The 22066-nt window shown below is 39.0% G+C and overlaps 1 protein-coding gene across 1 annotated transcript in view; it reads right to left on the reverse strand.

Annotated features, from left to right (window-relative positions):
* The window catches only part of myo7aa (myosin VIIAa), a 196220-nt gene that overhangs the window by 168716 nt on the left and 5438 nt on the right, over positions 1–22066 (reverse strand). The gene's annotated exons all lie outside the window — the stretch shown is intronic.

Genomic DNA, 22066 nt, shown 5'->3' on the forward strand with positions numbered 1-22066 from the left:
GAGAACCGCAGTAAAAATCAGCAGAGATTAGAATGTGTTTCTGCTCTGACCTGTAGGTTCAGGCAGATGTCTTGCTAGCCTGCTTTTGCACTCTGACTGAAATGTAACAGACGCTGAAAAATGTGATTCTACAGAAGCGTATTTTATCTCGCTTCAACCTTCTTATTTAGACATATCTTTTAAACTCATAATGCCAAAGGGAACTCATCTTGAAATTATTCACACCTCTGGCTCACTGTCATCCTCGGCAAGCCACATAAGCCACTGCCTGCATGCCTTTTGTAGAAATATGTTGAAATAAAGGTCTCTGCAATAATTCATTTCTCACAGTAAAGCATTACAAAAACATTGTATGTGTATTTTCAACATGAGTTCAAATAATCCCATTTAAGCTTTTTCAGTGCTTTTTTTAAACATTTAAAATTGGCAACTAATATTTAGAAGCTTCTTAATGGGTGAATCCACTATGGGACAACATGTTAAAATACAACTTCATTTCACACTACAGTTTAAGGATGGATTCACAGCAAAACAAAACAATAAATTAAATTCCTATCTGGATTCAGTTCCACATTAATCATGCTACGCTTTTCCTCCCCATCCCACTATGCCAACATGTTGAATATGATCATGAAGTATAAAAACAATGTAACATCACCAAGATTAATTATGCCAAAAGTCCTTTTCAGAAACCTGGAATTCATAAAGCTGTGTTATATTTTGACCAGGATGGCAATCATACAAATGTAAACACATGTCCATACATTTCCAATTTAAAAAATACAGATATGAAAAGTAACCAGTTTATTTTTTATGATCACTTTTTTCAACTGACTAGGACATTCTATATGGAAGACATCACTAGGTATAATTTAAAGCTGAGTTGACCAGAGCAAACAAAGATGGAAGGTCTTTTCTTTTGTGAAAACAAAAGGACCTGCCAGGCTGTAAAGATTTTAAACTGACTAGAGGCAATCTATACAAACCACAACTTGTAAAGAGTAAGGTGACAATAACAGTAATAATCTGATATATACTGTATAGTGCAGTCAAAATACAAGCCATCCCCCAGAGGAGTGAGCCTCCTTTCAGTGATCGCCTAATCCCTTCAACCATCCACTCAGATTTCAGTCACCATTCTGTTGATATCTAAGATATTCCCACTACACACAGACATACTGTAAAGCTTACATTGCATGTTGTAGGATGATAATGAGAAAATCTGTAAATAAACATATTAGTGCTGGGAGGTATACCGGTTCATACTGAAAAACGTTTTTTATTTTTGATATGATATGGATTTTTCTTATACCGCAACACCAGTTTAAATAGCTTAAACAACGTTCAGAACTTGGCACAGCGGGAAACTGTTTAAAGGGGGGAACCTTTTTCACTGCTGCACCGCTAAACATGCATGCAATGGAGTACATGCATTAGTGGAGGTATTGAACGGTGAAAATGGACAGAGAACGTTCTGAAACTGAAGCTGTAGCAGACGATAAAGTTAAACATGATGACACAGAAGAACTTTTGCTGAAAAAAGGAGCCTTGCCTGAAGATACTTTGGTTTTAAAAGGTCGGATGTGGACCAAACAACTATTTACTACAAATGCTGTCGAGCTAAAGTTGTCAAGCAATTTGCCGCACCACCTTAGCCGCAAACATGCTTTGGAGTACCATGAATGTATGGAACTAAGATTGGCACCCTCCATGTCCTCAGGTAAAACTGAAAAAGCTAGAGGACACTCAAGTCAGACGTCACTTGTAGACGCGTTTGCTAGAGGTACTGCCTATGACAAAAAAAGCAAGCGGTGGATCGAGATAACCAATGCCATTACAATCCATATAGCTAACGTGTCAGTGAACAGAGACTGTTAACATTAACAGAAAGTGTAGTTGGTTCACAAAACATATTTACTATTTATTCCTTTTCTAAAACATGTTCAGTGCAATACAATGTTTGACAAGCACCTCTGGATATTTTACTAAGTCTAAATGCCTCTTTGGATGGTTGAAAATATGTTGTCAAAAAATGATAGTTTTAAGTTGTTTGCAAAATTTGTTCAATAAAAAGGTTCTATATTTTGACTGTATCTGTTATGCAATGTGATTCCTTCTCTTCATTAGTGCCACCCCCTTGAAAAATATCACTTTATGGGGCCATGCAAACCTGTATTAATACTTGTGTGCACATTAAAATGTTTTCTTTTGTACAATGTACAATTCTCATGACAATGGAATTGGATATTCTTAGCCAGTCTTGTCCCACCTTCCTCCAATCAGAAAGAGAGAAAAAAAACAAAATGATGGCTGGAGATCACATCTACTGGCCACTACATAAAGACAAAATGAAAGCTGTGAATGTAAATTGTACCACAGGAGAGATGGCGCTGGGAGCACTGGAATGCAAGGAAGCCCTTACAAAACTGTCAGGGAGCCACAGGAGGTCCTTCAAGCCAAAAGGGAGATGCAAAGAGGGTGTCGCTCCCAGTAAGGTACACAGGCAGCTAGACACTCTCTCTGGGTCTGGCAACATTATGAGAGAATTGTCTTGGTGATTTAGCTCCTGTACCAGCCCTAGTGTTTTGTATGATGTCATTGATTTCACAGATGGCCCTGGAACTGAATTTGGGTTGGGTTTTATAGGCCTCTCCACACTAAAGCTCAAGGAGTCACGTTAAAACATCAAGTTACACACTTACTGGCAGGGACTAAAAAAGGCCAAGAAATGAGGGAAGGTGAGTGAAAATAATTAAGTTATTATTATGTCACAGTGATGGAAAGTGTGAAAGTCACCTCACACAGTACGCAGTGTAACTACTTGAACATTAGGGTCAGCTGTGGAATTTTTTCCCTGTCTTTCATTACTTTGACATTCATAGCTCCTGATCCCTAAAACACTTGTACATGTGTGCCTGCCATGCTGAGATGAAGACACGATTTGATTAGATTAGAACAATACCACAAATGGATACATTTTGAACTAATTTATTTGAGAACTAATAAACATATATTTAAAATCTGGTTACTTTGTCATGGTTGAGACCAAGCAGTGAACTAGATCTGGTCCAAGTCGAATGCGATTCAAACAAAAACCTATTGTGCCCTTCGGGGATTTGAATGGAGACTCAGGTTGTACAAGTTCTCTAAATTCAGTGACTGACAATCTAAAAAGAGTTCCCAATGAAAGAAAATTCAACAGTTTCAAGCTACCTCGATTGAAGATTCAGTCAAAAAGCGATAGGGTGTCATCTGGTGACCTTGTTTTTGACGTCCATTTTCTGTACTTGTATTTCCTTAACCAACAAGCACATTTATTAACACAGTCTTCCAGGTGAATGCAATGTGCTCCAAATGACTGCAAACCAGTGACAATACTAATGAGAGATGTTCTAGTAAAGATGCAGCACCTTTACAGACTGAGTAGAACTGGCATGTCTGTAGATTGCCCAGCTTTAGCTGTATGATTTTGTATACCTGGGGAGCAAATAAAGTATTATCTTTCTACCTACTGCTTTCTGCTGCTCTAGAAAGAAAGAAAGAAAGAAAGAAAGAAAGAAAGAAAGAAGCATCACTCTTAATTGCACGTGGCCGAGTGATTTCCATGGAGAGATGCGCCAGGACCAGCCTGCAGGTGCTACAACTTCAAATGTTTATAGACACTCACATGCCAGTGAAAATGTTGAAAGTGGAAGACGCATCTTCAAATGCGCTCTGCCAGCCATTAGTTTTCTCTCCAGACGTTTTTAACATCACAAAAATTATAAACGAATTGTGAATAACTGCCTTGACATCATTATTATCGCTTAATTCTTTGCATTATTCCAGAGGATGGTTGGTAAGAACGCAGAAAAAACATTATTAACTGTAATGTTTATAAGTATCCATCTACCCATCCATTATCCAACCTGCTATATCCTAACTGCAGGGTTGCGGGGGTCTGCTGGAGCCAATCTCAGCCAACACAGGGCGCAAGGCAGGAAGCAGACCCCGGGCAGGGAGCCAGCCCACCGCAGATGATTATAAGTATTTAACTCACAAAATACCAATGACTGTATTTTGTATTAATCATGCTGCAGAGAACTATATGATTTTATACTTCTTTATGATTTGATCTGCATTTAGGTAAGAAAGGAATTATGTTTATGCACAGAACAGGAGACTGATTTAATTCTTCTATGTGAAAGTGCTAACCTCTTGATATTAACAGAACACCCTGTGATATTATAAATCAATGTGATTGTTTTCTTCACTCTTGCTTAAAAATATAAGAAAATTGTCATTTATGAATTAATAAATAAGGATTATTAATCTAACCAAACAAATATAATCTAGTGAAGATATTAAAATTATAACAATGTAATCTCTTTATAATTAATGCAATGAACTTTAAGAGAACTGCTTAAAATGGGTTTGTGTGGGTACTGAGAAGGTTACAGTCTTTAGATAATGTAGGCACCTGGTACTGCTTTGTTTTTCTGTACTTCTTTGTCATAAATTAAGATGTCCCCTAATTTATGGATGACCTCAAATTGAACTGTTATGTTTTTTTCTGTTCTCTCTTTGGCTAATGAACAAGCTAGGTGATAAAGGGGTGAACAGTTTTTTCTTTTTCCAGTCTGCCCAAAACTCTTGGAGACTGCTTGGGCAGTCTCACAATCTCACACCAAGAATAAAAGAATAAAGAAATTGTTTTTATTAAAATTGGTTTTAGACTCCCGTTGTTGATTTCGACTTCAGCGCTCACAGTGGATGCGTAGCCGCAGCTACTTGGTTGTTTTGTTACCCATAATGCAACTGTAGTCAATTCGCCGGCGGGAAGGAGCTGCTCGCCGCTGGCATCATTGACCCGTCAGCAATAGCAGCTGCTGTAATGTAGCTCAGGCAGTGGCGGCTCGTAGCTAAAATTAGTGGGAGTGCTGCTCCTGAAAGTTTTTAGCCTTTGTTTTAAAATTGTGTAAAAGGATACAAACATGTATAAAAAGAAAATTTATTCAGAAACCGAAAAAAAAATGAATCAAATAGAATAGCTGGAAGCAGGATAATAATCTAATTCTACACTTTATCACATTCAAGAATATGGTACACAGTTTTTAAGCCCAACACACGCGGAGTAAAAAAAAAAACCACTACCTTCCACCAGCACTCCAGGGTCGGCACTGCGGGAGCGACAGTGCTCTGTCTCCCTCAAAGCAGAACAGCCAAACACAACACCGTTGGTACTGTGAAGCGCACAGTTCCATACAAAGATTTTTGTATCTTTTTCATAAACTGGGGGATGGCTACTGACATTAAGCTTAAGGATTATATATTGTACAAGAATAAAGAAAGAATTAAAGAAAAAAGGACTCATTATATTAAATGTTATCGATAATATCAAGTGGAAATAGGGGGTGCTGCAGTTCCACAGTGCCTATACGCAAGCCGCCACTCAGCTCAGGCCTGTAACGTGATAAGCATTTGCGCGCTCCGAAGTTCGAATAGATAGCTTAGCTAAAAAGTGTCCTCAGGTAGATAGCTGCCCGTTTGAATGTACGGGAAGAGACAGTTTGCGTCTTCATCCACGATGGTGAGAGTGACACACAAGGGGGATCTGTTCAAAGTGATCTTCGTTGCATTGACATTGTAATGATAAACTTCCGAAGATGACAATAACATAAACAAGTAAGAAGATGTACCCATTACGTAACAGTCAGGTGCGTTCTGAGTCTTTCGTTAGCTGGTTTCAAATTTGGAGCATTTTTTAAAATTTCCTAGTCACTTCATTAAAGTGTGTGTTATCACAATTTTATTTATTACATATTTTTGAAAAAGATAGATAGATAGATAGATAGATAGATAGATAGATAGATAGATAGATAGATAGATAGATAGATAGATAGATAGATAGATAGATAGATAGATAGATAGATAGATAGATAGATAGATAGATAGATAGATAGATAGATAGATAGTGTGGGGAAGGAACGATCTCCTCAGTCTGTCAGTGGAGCAGGACATGACAGCAGTTTGTCACTGAAGCTGCTCCTCTGTCTGGAGATGATACTGTTTAGTGGATGCAGTGGATTCTCCATGATTGACAGGAGTGAGCCATATTAAAAAATAAGTTAATTGTATGTGGTAATTGCATGTACTGAACTTTGGGGTGGAGTGGTGGCTCTGTGCTGGTAGCCGGAAGGTTTCGGTTCGAATCCCTGTTACTACCAAAAGAGATCCTACTCAGCTGGGCCCTTGAGCAAGGCCCTTAATCTGCACTTGCACCAGGGGTGCTGCACAATGGCTGACCCTGCGCTCTGACCCCAAGAGGTATGCGAAAACTAATGAATTCCTAATACAAGAGGCGAAATAAAGAACAAAAATAAATATATAACAGCATACATAAGATATGTTTTTAATACCATTTTAAAAAATCATATGGCTGAAACTTCTTTTTATAGCAGCAGATTCCAACTCAAGCAATGAAAAGATTCACATGCTATTGTTTGTTGCTTCAAAATGTGGAGAGTCTGTGACTAATTGGTGTTCAAATTTCTTAAACACTAAGTATTTCAAATAAGTACCCAGTGCTAAAACTGGTGGATGATTCCAAACATGATAGATGTTGGATCATTATGGTGCTTTAATGATAAATTACAATGGGAGATAAATATTGAATCTTTGTAATCTTTAATGCCGCCATGTATAGCAGAAATACTTATTTAGTCATTGGAGCATAAAGTGTCACGGAAACATCTTTCCTACATTTCTGCATATGTTGCTTTCATTTTTATTTTATGGACATAAACATCAGGTTACTTACCCTTACCATACATTCTGGCACAGTAGGAGACATTATTTTCATTGTATGGTAGTGAATAAATAAAAAATATCAATACCACTATATTGAAAAAATAAAGAATGTCACTATTAATGAATTGAATAAATACATTTAAAAAAATCTATCATCATGCCTTCGTTATATGGCAGTCCTTGGTTATCAAACCCCACCTACATCTGACTCCGCCCCATCCCATATACTGCTGCGCAGTATACTGTACATGTGTCAGCAGGCACAAATCGCAAATGATGTTACTTCATTGCTTTGTCAGCAGCAATAGCTATTGAACGAATAAAGGAAAAAAATATAAAGTAGAATTAACTGCTCTCACTGTAAAATTGACACTGTAAACTAATTCATAGTTGAAGTTGCACAGAATGTTACTGTTTTAAGACAGAGAAGTTTGTAAATTCGCCATAGCATTTCAACAGGAGATTTTGAAATTTCAAGCCAAGTTTCATGCGGACAGACAGACATGGCTATCACAGGAGGTACATTTCCCATAAACACACCTAAAATAAGCAGTGCAGGTTTCAGCTCTCCGTGTACAGTATTTCTGGAGGAGAAATTGATGGTTTCCAGAATTCATTCGGTATTTTGAATGATTTACTTTCTCAACACTGATGCAGTACAATGCAAGTACCGAAAGAGTGTTCAGCTGGCATTCAAAAGAAGTACTGTACATCTGGCACATTTCTACTACAGGAGGAGAAGGAAAGCATGCTAAGGAGGTTTAGTTCTTTGACAGGAAGGCTGCAACTTTGTTGAGAATGGGTAAGCTTACACATATTTTACAGTTACTAGATGTTTGTTAATTTTTTATTATTGAAGGTACATGTTTACTTAGGGAAGACTTTGTGGTGTTGATGCTTAAATAATTGCTCAACAGTTCACTACAAAAACCTTGGACTTGTTTCTCTTGACTTACAGTATATTGTCCATCTGAGTTATCTACTCTCTATATATAAAATCCTAAGCCTAAAAGTGCAATGATTTTATGTGACTTTTTTGTCACACTTTAAATCGGGCTTATTTTAAAACCTACATATATATGTTTGGTATCATTCTTTTCAGAATTTATCAAACTTTAATGTGATGTTGTTAGATTTTCAGATTCTTATTCCATTTTTAAATTATAAACTAAAAAATATCAAGAACTCACATTCCACGAGATGAGACTTTGTGCCAAGGCATTTAACTACGCCCGGGGCCATAAATAAAAGACAAAGAGTAGACGACAAAGACAGCTGCTGTACAGGCTTTTAAATGTTCGAAGTGCTGCGCGAGATGCAGATCACGCAGCATGGCAGCAGTAGCTGATCGAGCAAAGAGGAAGTAAAAAAAAACTGTATTTGTTTCTCATTGTATCACCATTTAAGAGGGGGTTTTAGAGGAGCGACCGCGTCTCCTCTGGGTGCGTTCAGCCCCACTCTTTACAACACGAGCGCCAGAGATGCAAATTGCCTGGTGCATAGCGCAGGCCACGGGGGTTGGTGAGCGAAGCAAGCAGGAGGTAATCCCCAAGTAATTAGTATATTTTGCAAAAGTTTTGCAAAAGTACGTATTTGTGTCACTGACAGGATTGACTGTGCTCCACCTTGCAGTTGTGTGGTTTTCTGGTTTCTATTTTACATTGCAATGACTATATTTCTCCCAAAAAAATCACTCATAGATTTTATAATTTCCTGGCCTGGATTCTTAGCAGATGCTGGGCCAGGTCCCTCATCTGTCAAAAGCAGAACAGATCCTGTGAAGTAGGGCTTTCCTCTATAAGGTGACTTGTACTATACAAATAAAGATGTAATGACTGGTGTCCATTGTACAAGGCTGTGTATCACATAAGGTCTGACCGTTAAACCGGTTGACACACGGCTGAAGACTCCAGAAGAGCCTCTTGTTTTTCACATTTACAAATGAATACAAAGCTTAGACATTTTAGGACCTGTACGTTTGAGCATCCTGCCTTTTGTTAATGTAGAATCGGTAGAAGGCAATAAGATAAACACGTTTTGTTTAGCTTGACGGCCAATAATTATTAAAAAGAAAACCTGACACTTCAACAAAAGTCATGTCACAAAGAGCACATCTGTTAATCACAGATGCTGATGACAAAGTGAAATATAGAAGCAACCCAAAGAATACAAGCTGCCCACGGCCAGGCAGGAATAGTTAAGATAATTTAAGACTGAGCTGACCAACATGAACAAAGCTGGAAGGTCTTTTGTTTTGTGAAAGTGCAAGCAGCTGCGAAGATTCTTGGAAAGGGAACCAGGTCAGAGTAATGAGCACGAGAGTCTGGTCTGCTAGCGTCGGTACTGATCTCAATCATATGACATCGCATGCCTTGCATTTCCACAAGGAGGATTAATTTGTTTCGACGAACTGCTAGTCTACATATCCTTCACAGGATTCTTCACTTGGGTTCTTCACATATGGCTTGAATACATTCAGGGAAATAAAATAAGTGCCGTTACTGCTCATAAACTATATAATACCCTCCATGGTGTGCTGTAGTCATGTCAGGGTGATGTAAAAAAAAAAAGATTAAACAAGCATGTTTGACAGTGAACCTGTAATTCATTTGAACAGGATTACAAAATGACAAATAAATAATTTATTTTACATGGCGCTTTCCACAGAGTATGCCGCCAGAAACTGCACCGCAAAGCATCTGAGCCCTGTAGCAATCCCTCTCATTCAATACATGGTTGGAAAGGAAGCAAAATTAAATTTTATAGAGGAAACTACAGTAGTGCTAGAGTAAGACACTGCTAAATAACAGAATCTGTATTACTTCTGATATGAGAAAATAAAATGAGAAAGAAATGAATATATGTCAATCATAACTATCTTAAAAATTTGAAGAGGACTTAGTTTTTTACTAAGTTTAAATGGCACAAGTGAAAGACTATAAGTAAAAGTTTTTTTTTATTTTAATAGGGTAATTTATAAATGAATGAATAATGCAATGAATAGATAGATATCTGTATGACTCCAAAAGAAAGTCTTTATACAGTAAGTACTTCTTAAAGCAAACATTCTTTTTCTTCTTCTTCTTTCGGCTGCTCCTGTTAGGGGTTGCCACAGCAGATTATCTTCGTACATATCTTTCTGTCCTCTGCATCTTGCTCTGTTACACCCATCACCTGCATGTCCTCTCTCACCACATCCATAAACCTTCTCTTAGGCCTTCCTCTTTTCCTCTTGCCTGGCAGATCTATCCTTAGCATCCTTCTCCCAATATACCCAGCATCTCTCCTCTGCACATGTCCAAACCAACGCAATCTCGCCTCTCTGACTTTGTCTCCCAACTGTCCAACTTGAGCTGACCCTGTAATGTACTCATTTCTAATCCTATCTGTCCTCATCAGTGTTAAATTATTATTTCAAATTATACGTATAAAAAAATCTTCCCCCATATGCAGTGTTTAAGACTTTTAGTGGATAATGCAAGGTGCAGTAGGGCATCTCAAGAAACTCTCATGTTCAGTTGAATATAAAATGTGGAAAATAGCTTTAAGCATCAATCCATTTTTAAACTTGCTTACTCCACTGCAGAGTTGCTGGGAGCTGGAGCTTATTCAGGAAACACTGGGCACAGTAACACAACCAGGACTGTAGCCCTACAAACACACCTACTTTGGGGCAGTATATTGAACCCGGTCAACCTAACACATAAGTCCCACGAATGTGGAAGGAACAACCAGTAAAACATTAAGCCAAGCTTTGTGTATATACTGTACCGTGCAGCAGAGTCAATAGCTGTGGTAAAGAGAATGGTTCCGGCCAGGATGTCATTAAAGAAGTAAAACATTATTTACTATCTAAAAGATATATAGCATAACATGATACTTTAAAAGACCTTGATTGAAGACTTTATCAACACTTTGAGTTTTCATATAGAAGAGAGATTAAATACGTAAATGACATGCCAGACAGGCACTGACGAGAACACTGGGGGAGCCGCCAACAAGCATTAAGTCAAAGGCAAGCAAGATGATTATTTTAAAATTCTATAAATTAATGCAAATATATCTTAATTGTTAGAAGATATCTCCAGATCATTTAAAAGTATATTTATCAGTAAATCCATTACTCGTATTTTTAGCCTGCTCCACTTTATAATCTAGGCAAGATGATCCCATCGTAAAAAATAAGAGAATGCCCATTTAGATGAGAATCAGAAGAAATCATAAGGGTTTAACAAGTTTTAGATACATTTCATGTGACCTCAGCTTGATAAGTGATCTTTCTAGGCCAGCCGTGTTCTTGTCAATAACGTTGTACATCTTAATTGCTGTGGATGCTCAAATGTGCTGTTTTGTAAAAACCTTTACCGCCATTCTGCGATCATCTGGATTACAGTGTATATGAGTTGTCTCTTTGCTAAACGATATAGAACTGCTGGTTTATTTTTAATACATGTAGTACACCTACACAATATGGTGCACAGCCCACATCTCATTTACATTACAAGGTACATTCCCAGCCACACCGCAAATAAGGAAAGTACAGAGAACCGATGGATGGCAGAAAGGAGGATGTCTGAAGTTATTTGGTGGCTTTAAATGAGCCCTGTTTGAGCGAGTTTGTCTTCATGTGTGAAAACTCAGCGATGGATTGGTATTCTGGTTACAGAGGCTACACACCTTGTTGGGGTAGAATTTAACTTCCATCGTCACTGCCTCAGATGAAGTAAATGCAGGTATTGGATGGCTAAAACACTAAGAGGTATAATTTCTACTCTGTGTTTGCCTACTTACATGTGATCAGAGTTCAAGATACTAAGATATATGAAAACCTTACTACCTGAACTCATACATACAACTCAGTCAGAATCTAGGACTTTTACCTTAGCAGCTCAGTATTTCTAGTGTCTTATACTGCAATGTATCAGACCATTTGTGTTTTTGAGATTAATACGATTTGGCTTTGTGTCAGGGGTGATGGTTGATTTGTCACCTCCGGTTCACTTCTGTAGCCTTTTACATATATCATTAAGAAATTATTTACAGTACAATGCATAGTGCAGAAGCATTCAGGGTACATCTTTATGAAAGTATTCAGTTTAATTAATGGAAATTAAAAGCATAATTAAGCATAATGTTCACTTTTGGGAAAGGAAGAGTGGCTCACTGAAGACTATGGCTGAGAGATCTACAGTGTCTGTGAGATTTTATAAGGAGACAAAAAGTTTAAAGTAGAAAACAGTTTACAGGCTTGACTAAAAAAATACAAAAGCAGAAACAAGTGCTGTCTCCTGGAACAGAATATGTCACTCTGGTGTAGAGTACTAAGGACTTAGATGGGTCCTCAAAACGAAGAAGAAAGAATGAAACACCAGATTATCAATCAAAAGGATCAACAATCACGTGTGATTTTCAGAAGGGGTTTATGTTCCGGGTGGCTCCCTCTGTGGAGTTGGCTTGTTCTCCCTGGGTCCATGTTGGTTACCACCGAGTTCTCCATTTTCATCCCACAATACAAAGATATGGTAATCAGGTGAATTGGCATTGTAAATGTGGTCCCTGATGTATGTGGATGCCATTCCCTGGATAAGCAGGTTATGAAGATAGATGGATATGTACCTCAAGGTCAAGCCAGTGAAAATTGTTAAAATGTTGACCCAGTGCTTTTTCAGGTTGCTCTGGTTTAGAAGTAAAGTGCTCTTTTGCATTTGTACATTGTGCCACAAGTCTGCCACGATGCAAATCACACCCCATCCCAGCCTCAACTTGTAGCCATCCACCTCATAAGTGAAACTCAGTGGCATACTGTCTTTCAACAACTTGGATTCAGCCTGTAAGTGAGAGACGGGCTAATGTCAAAGCAGACAGAAGTTATGGCCAGTCTCCAAATTAGAACATTAGATAGAGTGAAACTAGGGGCGGGGTGGTGCCGCACGACCATGGCAAAAGAATGTGTTATGAATTATTTACAGTAGTAATGGCAGTCTGGAAAAGGGGTCTGACAATGAAGAGGTTAAGAAACATCAAGCAGGTAGATGCGTATACACATTGTATATTCAATATTTAAACACTTAATTACAAGCCCAGCCTTTGAAGACAATAAGCTTGACTGATGTCCCTTTGAAAGGAGATGCTAAATCAATTGTGAGTTCCCTCCCAGTGACCACGGACAATCTGCAGTTCTCTATAGTGTGACACTCAATCTATTCCAGTGGTGTAATGTGGTGCTGGCATCTAAAAGGGGCCAACTGGTTCACTTTGTAGTCTGTCTTCCTCCAGTTATTGTGGCCGATCAGCTAACAAAGCAGCCCTCTGTAATTTCACCTGACTGCCACACAGAGAGGATGCTTTCATTGCCACTGAGGGTCCAATGCGGCTGCGTCTGCCTTTGAATTTTAAGAATGTTTTATCAATGAAACGAAGAACAAATAAGTATACAAAACCTACTAGTGTACGAACGGCATTTGCACCTTTTTCCCATGTTCACCCTACTTCCCACTTAAGACTTAAGTTTATTTACAGTTTAAAAACATGATTCTCAGATCAGCTGGTGAATCCACACTGACTTGGTAAGAATGTGATTGGACTGGTGTTCAGTTCAATAATAATAATTTTTTAATAATTAATAATTTTTTTTTTGCATTTATATAGCGCTTTTCTCACTACTCAAAGCGCTTAGCAATTGCAGGTTAAGGGCCTTGCTTAAGGGCCCAACAGAGCAGAGTCCCTTTTGACATTTACGGGATTCGAACCGGCAACCTTCCGATTGCCATGCAGATCCCTAGCCTCAACAATTTTTCCTGTCTCTTCGTCTGTTACTGCAGGGTTAAGTACCATTATTAATAGGGAAAAATAGGTCCGAAAAAACTGACTAATGGTTAGAAGAAGTCCTTTACTGTTGTCTTGTATGCTATTGGTTAGCACTGTGTATTGCTCAGTGTAGACAACTTTAATATACTGAAGTGTGGGGGCTTAATGGACGGAAGAAGTAGTAAAGCTATATAAGTGGGAACAACCTAATAAGTCAGAAAATGTACGCATGGCATAGCATTCAGGGACTTGGCTACCCTGTTTGAAAGTTGGAGCATTATTAGTTATTTCAAAGAATCATTTGCCTATTAAATATTTTTGCAACAGTAGTCATATTCAAAAGTAACAGTGATAATAGATTGCAGTCATATACATTAGTGGACTACATTAAGAACATACTTGTTAACAGGAATTTACAAAGTTATGAAGTTAAAAGCGTTGCCCAAGATGCTTGTGGCTGCTTAACAGCTTTAATAGACAGCAGATTCCAATTCAAGTGATGTTTAAATGGCACTGATTGATGATCTGTTTTTAATAGTTAGTTTAATAGCTAGTTGGAGGGTCTATGAAGTTCAAATTTCTTAAACATAACATTTTTGAAAGACGTACCCAAAGATGAGTTCAAATCTATGTTCAAGTCTCAAAGTAAAATTGTTGTGTTCTTCAACCTATAATGAGGAGAAAGTCAGGAGCTTTGCAGATAAATGATAGTGTCATAGAAATACTGAATCACTATAATGTACAGATAATACTGCTGTGAGGTTGTTTTTAGTGTAATGTAAATAATCAGTACATGTTTTCTAACTCTGTACTTTGTGATGGATTGCCGGCTTCTTATTCCGGCCCTCACCCCCAGGCCGCCAGGAGGAGCTCTCCCGACAGCATGGAACGTGCCCCGAGTTCCAGCAGGGCCTCATGGACTATGTAGTTATCTATACACAGCCCTGCTGGATACCTTGGGGACCACTGGGAGTCGCTGTCGGGAAGCCCGTGGACTTATGTGTGCCCTATAACCTGGAAGTATGCACTGGTCACGTGAGCAGAAGAGATGACGTGCTTCCAGGTTGAAGATAAGGACTATTTACCCTGACCCGGAAGGAATAAGGAACTGTGGACTGTTGGGCAGGAACACCTCCGGGTCAGGGTGTATAAAGGACTCTGGGAAAGCCCAGACACTGAGCTGAGCTGGGAGGTAGGGTGGCTAAGTGTCTGGGAGAAGGAGGAGAGAGTATTGTGTATTTTTGATAGTTATATGAGTAGTGTGGAGTGGAGGGTGCTTTGTGCACGTAATTATAGTACAATAAAAGAGTCTTGTACTTTCACCTGGTGTTTGGAGTGGTACCTGAGGGTTCAAGAGGTGGACACACGCCTCTACTGCTACAACTTATGGAGAAAAACTTCATAACTGTTTTTTTATTTTTACGATTAACATACCTGAAGTAGCAGAAAAAGTGAACTGGTACACAAGCAGCTTGCTTGAAAGCACATAAAAAACATGGTCTCCAAATTTCACCATGTGAGTGAATGGCAGAAAGCTGTTCTTGACTGTCTGTAGGAAACCATAGATGAGGTACAAATAATTTCTGTAAATTGAACCAGATTGCAATGAAAAAAACAATTAAATTAGAGGGTGTTAGAAAGGGCCTGAAATCAGCTATGGCAACAGAGAGAAGTCAGCTAAATAACTGAGAAACGCTGACAAAAGACAGTAAAAATAAACCAAGGGAACTCGAAAATCAGCAGTGTCAATAAATTGTATACAAAAATATTCTGCTGCAGCATCGCTATTAATTAATTCACTAAAAGGGACCAAAAAACAAAGTGAGCACCAAACTACTAGACTGCAAGTAAGAGGTAATGGTGAACTATAGGGGGACACAAAAGCATCAGCTTTAAAAAAGCTGGAAAACAAAAGTCAGTTTATTTTTCCTGCTGAACTGTTTGTGCAGGGTAATAGGGTCCCCTTGAAAAAACTGTTTCCCAAGTATAAAGTTATCAGTAGAAAGCATCAATCAAATAAGAAAATTTAAAATTAAGTCAAGATTATCAGTAGACAGTATTGAGCCATAAAGCTCTTCTGGACCACAGGCAGTGGCAGTAGTAGCCATTTTGACAACAGAGAAGCGAAAAGCTACTGACTTAACTACCCAAAAGTTCTTCTGATTCATTCTTAGAGTGATGACTCGTTTATTTCCCACGTGGATCACAGCACCTCAAGATGGTCCCCATTTGGGACGGCCTTAGTGAATCAATCTCTAGAAGGTCTGCAACTGCTGAGGTTCCACATCTTTTATAACCCCAGCAGTTTTCCCTCACTATACTGTACCATGCACATTAAAAACCTAACAAACTGGTCATATACTAGCATTTGTTTTAGTGACTTACAAAGTTACAGTACAATTTCCTTCATTACTTAAGTTAATATTTGGTCCATTATTTCACAGTCTACCTAAGAAACAAATTTGAGAAATAAACTTAAAAACTACACTCTGATTTGTTTGTATTGTCAGGTTGGGGGCAGAATCATCTACGTCAATATGTGTAGTAGACATTTTTTGTGACATTTTGTGAATTAAGTCATTGTGTAGTAAAATCTGATCATTTAATAAGCCAAAATACTAGATTACTTAAAATCACAGAAGAACTTCACCTCATATATTGCAAAATGGAGTTTCCCAAGCCTGACCTCAACTCAGTAATCATCTTGAAACCTGTGAAAGGAGCCGAGGACTGTTGGAATCAGCAGTAGAGGGGAGATAAAACATATTTTGATTATTTGTGTCAGTTTCCACTTTTTCTTTTTCCTCTTCATCTCTTTCCATGTGCGTATCGGGACAATGTGCCTGATTAACCGTCTCCATACAGCTCAGTCCTGTCCCTCATCCCATTGAGATATTTTCCCTTCAAATCATTTTTTATTTTATCCTATACATTTTAAAATATTTTAAATCATTGGGATTGCATTCTGCCAAAAATAATATTTTTATAAAGGGCAATCACATATATATGGATGAAGTGAATGATGTACAAGTTAGGCTCTTTATTCATGTCAGGTCAGGTCGGGGAGCATGCACTGGTACAGTATGTTGCCGCACCCACCACATGACAAAACAGCTCGGGATCCCAGTTGGCAACCTCCCAAGCAAACACAGGGTCCAGTCTCACCATCTGGAAATGACCATCTATCTGTTGCAGCCATGTGTTGCGTGAGAATCCCCTTGGCCTGGTCCAGCCACTCGGGTCCCCAACAATAAGGATCACCCTTGGGGAATCGCACCACGTGGCCATAGTGCCATAACTGACGCTCCCTCACAATGAGGGTAACAAGCCTCATTTGGGACTGCAACCTCTCAATTGATACAAAGTCAAACCAGTGGTACCCAAGGATTCTCCGAAGAGATACAGTGCCAAAGGAGTCCAGTCTTCGTCTCAGGTCACTGGATACGCATCCATGTCTCACAACCATATAGCAAGACAGGAAGCTATTTGGACCTTTTGCATAGATATTGGGAGCGCCACACACCCCTTTCCAGTGACCTCATGACCCCCCATGCTCTCCCAATCCTACTGACTTCATAGGAAGGGTCACCAGTGATATCAATGTCACTTTCGAGGAAGGTCAACACTCTCTCCGCAGATTGATACACTGCTGATATCTCTCAAGACTCCCGTTCAGAGCCTCCATTGACTCCACAAATTCATGTGCCCAGTGGTTTTACCTACTCAGTTAAATTACTGTAGTTACCACTTTTGGTGATGTGAGCACTGGCTGGCAGTGAGGTATAAAGTGAATGGTGGGAATTAAATTTGTAATTTCAAGATTTACTGTCAGATGCCTAGGTCATTCTGGTGAATGTATTAAATTCTGTGAGGGACCTTTGCTTTTGTAAGTGAAGCAGAACAATAAGTAAAAATAAATAAATAAAATACTGTTTTACAAAAATGTGAATATTTTTGTTTATATGGTTACATACAGTTTAATGGACATACTGTCTCCTTAACCTGTTGAATAATTCAATGTGGACCCAGCAATTTATGAGGTAAGCTCCCTAATAAACTGTTATGTTCATGTGCACAGTCCTCCTAACACATAAGCATGACTGCATTGGATAGCCTGCACATGTCAAACCTGTGCTGAATAAGGCAACCACCTCATGTGCTACACAACATAGACCAGAGGAAAGGGGATGGCAGCAAGAACACAAAAACAAAGACAACATTCAGACTTTAATAAGAAGCACTTAATAATGCAGTTTCATAAGAACGTTTATATATTAGGCCAGGCACAAATAACTGTGATGCCAAAACAGAGGTGTCAGCTAGAGGTTTAGCCACTGCACTGAAGAAGATGCCAACGGGCAAAATTTTTACAAAGAGGGAAAAGTCTAAAATAAACATTAGACACTGTAGTTCACATTCTTATTCATTACATTTGTATTTCTTTTGTCAAGCAGTACATGCCCACAAAGGCACCAAAGATCTAAAACTGTATTGAGCAGGTTTAAAGATGGTTGGATAGACAGATATTATTTCAGTTCCCCGAGGGTCAGCCTTTTACAAATATGGACCCAGTTCTGTATGGAAGCCTTCAATCAGTAGGCACCGAGTTTAACATTCATGTTTGCTGGAATTAGTTTTGATATTTCAAAGTGTTTCCTACAACCACCCCATAAGTCTTGCTAGGTGTAACCTTAGATGACATGAAAATCAGCTTGGGGCCAACTCACAGACAATAATTAGCAAAAGTAAAACAAGCAGACAGACATCCATGGAATGGAAATCATTTACGGGATTGAAAAAAAATGAATTAATTACAGGGTTGTCACATTAAACCAGAGCAGAAATGTACATTCATCAGGAAAAGAAAGACCTCATCATCATGTCTCCCTTTACCAAACGAATGCAGAACCAGTGGAAAGGCAGGGATTGAAAAATCATCTCTTCTGCAGCCTCCATCCCAGGTCTTAAAACTACACGCCATCCATTCTCTGAATACCTGAGCTCTGTCCTTTTCTGTAGCCAATACTGAATAAACTGCACAACAATTTTTTTCAAAAGTCTTGTGACAGGTACCTACTGGGTATGCAGAAATATAGTTTTGGTTTTAATGCATCATGTAGGAACTCTGAGAAACAGACATTTATATGTTTACTGACAATAACGTATTTAGTCACGTTTATGTTTTGCATAAGCTATTAAATTCAACAGAATTAAAAGTGTTTTGTTCCTGATTTACTTTTGTATTCAACGTCTGCTGCATCACGTTGCAGTGTCCCAAAAGTAGTCAGCAAGCATTGACGGATTCCAATTGCCCTGGTATCGTTTCTCCATCGTAGCAATGTCCTGGTGAAACCTTTCACCGTGTTCGTCACTGACAGCACCCAGATTTGCTGGGAAGAAGTCCAAGTGTGAGTGGAGGAAATGAATCTTCAGTGACATGTTGCCCTTCATTGTCTTGTGTGCTTTGAGAAGTTTGTCTACCAGCTGAATGTACTTTGGGGCTCTGTAATTGCCCAGAAAATTGTCAACAACGTCTTTGAAGGCTTTCCAGGTAATTTTTTCTGGCCCAACTAACAGATCTTCAAACCGCTTGTCGCTCATAACATGTCTGATCTGGGGGCCAACAAAAATGCCCTCTTTGATCTTGGCATCAGTTATTCTTGGGAACATCTGTCTTAAATAACTAAAACCTTCGCCTTCCTAGTTCAGTGTTTTCACGAAATTCTTCATGAGTCCCAGTTTTATGTGAAGAGGAGGCAAAAATATCTTTGCCGGGTCGACAAGTGATTCATGTGCCACATTCTTCTGTCCTGGAACTAACGTTTTACGGAGTGGCCAGTTCTGTCGAGAATAGTGCGACTCTTTAGCACAGCTGTCCCATTCACAGATGAAACAACAGTACTCTGTATAGCCGAGCTGCAGTCCTAGTAACAGAGCAATGACTTTAAGATCTCCACAGATATTCCAGTTGTACCTGCTATACTGGACATGCTTCAGCAACAGTTCCATATTATCATACGTTTCTTTCATGTTTGCGGCATAGCCATCAAGTACTGAAGGATAAACGTTGCCATTGTTTAGCAGAACAGACGAATCAATGAAGAGACGCCACTCTTCCAGGTTGTGATCACAACCCAAGGCCGAGAACAATCCTTCAATGTCACAACAGAAACAGAGACTGTCAACTTGTGCAAAAAATTTGGTTATATCATGATGTCAGCCTCGAAACACAGAAATTTTCATACCTGGTGACAGCAAACACCATTCCTGCAGTCTTGAACCCAGCAGCTCGGCTTTTGCTTTTGACAGACCCAAATCTTTGACCAAATCGTTCAATTCGGACTGTGTTATCAGATGTGGATCGCCTGATGAGCACGGTTCAAAATTTGGGTCACTGTCACTGTCAGCACCCTGCATTGTAGTTTCTTCATCTGGTTCGTCTAAGGTCCAATCCTCTGGTGGTTTCGGAATTGGAAGACTGTTGTCATGTGGCACGGTTCCCATTGCTGAACGCAGATTGGGATATTCAATTGACTTTTTGTTTTTGGCAGAGAAACCAGACCCATTAGTCAAACAGAAGTAACAGTCCATCACATGGTCTTTCTGTTCTCGCTATATCATCGGAACAGCAAACGGCATCGTCTTTCGAGTGCCTCTGAGCCAGGCTTTCAGACTGACAGCACATGTCGCACAGCAAATGTGAGGCACCCATTCCTTGTCTTAATCACCAATTTTGCAGCTGAAATACAGATGATAAGCTTCCTTCACCAGAGTAGTCATCCAATGTCTCTGAGGTGCAAGTGTATATATTCGCCACAAATATAGCAGAATGTATCGCGGCTGTTATGACATTGGCGAGACATATTGCCCAACACCAAAACGTCTATAGCATCAAGCTTACTTACTGTATTATATTATATTGCTACAGATACTATACTGATGCTATACATACACATTGACTATCTATATTAACTAAATGAGCAGGATTGGTGTATGCAAACCACCTTTATAGCATGCTGAGACAGCATCAAGCTCGTTCAGACCTGCCCAGGATGTCAGCTTCCACAGAACAGCTTCCAACCTGGCCTGATTCCATGCCTGGACATGCCCAGGCTGCACAAACCGTTGTTGATAAGTCACTTACAGGAGTGAAAATGTTTAGATACAAATATAAGAAAAAATCATAACAAACTGAAACGGTACATGATGGGTAACTTTTGATGTGATATTTGTGATCAGCATCCAAAAATCTATAAGAAACACCCAACAGTGTTCAAGAAGCAAAAACTTTGTTGTGCAGTGATATCAGATGCAGGGAAACCGAGTGCTTCATATAAGTCTGAAAAGAGAACATCATCCGCTTTCTTTTTTTGGTTGGTTCTTTATTTCGCCTTATACAATTTCTTGTATTAGTAATTTGTTACTTTTCGCATACCCCTTGGGGTCAGAGCGCAGGGTCAGCCATTGTACAGCACCCCTTTGGGGCAATTACAGGTTAAGGGTCTTGCTCAAGGGCCCAGCAGAGTAGGATCTCTTTTGGCAGTGATGGGGATTCGAACTGGCAACCTTCTGGATACCAACGCAAATCCTTAGCCTCAGAGCCACCACTCTGCCCTCAACACTTGGTGCGTTTCAACAACAGCTCTAAATGCAGATTCTCACACAAGAAGGGGTTTCTGTGCAGTCTCCATTCTATACAGTCAGATGTTGTCCACAGGCTCCATTCTGTATGAGGTTATTTTCTTCATTCTATACTAGGAACATTTTTTTTCTCCATTATATTCCTTACAAATATATTCCTTATAAACAAAGAAATTGTCAATGTGCTTTGTCTTATTGAAGGTGATGTTTGTCCATAATTCTGTCTTGTACTAAAAGGGGTTTGTTTTTAGTCTTCGTTTTACAAGTCCTGCAGCAGCCAACATGTCTCAAAGTTGCTGCATGGTTTCCATATATCTGAACATAACAAATGAAAGAAAAGTTACAAGTCCTAAGAGTTATTCGAATGACAGAATTAATGAGCTTCTTAACCTTGATAAATAAGATAAAACTGGATATAACTGGTATTCCTATACTATAATAGCGAGGAGAATGTAAATAGTAAGGTGGAAAGATTTAATACTAAAGTGAGGGCTGCTGTTGACATAGTTGCACCTGAAAAGACAGTTAAAAAATCTTCTAGCATTGTTATACCTTGGAAGACCCAAAGAGTGTCTGATTTAAAGAGAACATGCCGTAGAGCTGAGCGTAAATGGAGGAAGACTAAACTAACTATTGACTATGAGATATTAAAAGTTAAAATAACAGAATACAATAACACAGTCCGTCTTGAGAGGCGCTGCTATTTCTCTAAGATTATAAATAACAATGCTAGTAATCCCAGAGTCTTATTTTCGACAATTGATCATCTGTTAAACCCAGGTAACTCAAAGGAATGCCTCCTAAGTACTTCCAGTAAAACCTGTGAGGC

Source organism: Erpetoichthys calabaricus, chromosome 4, assembly GCF_900747795.2.
Source record: "Erpetoichthys calabaricus chromosome 4, fErpCal1.3, whole genome shotgun sequence".
Taxonomy (NCBI): Eukaryota; Metazoa; Chordata; class Cladistia; order Polypteriformes; family Polypteridae; genus Erpetoichthys; species Erpetoichthys calabaricus.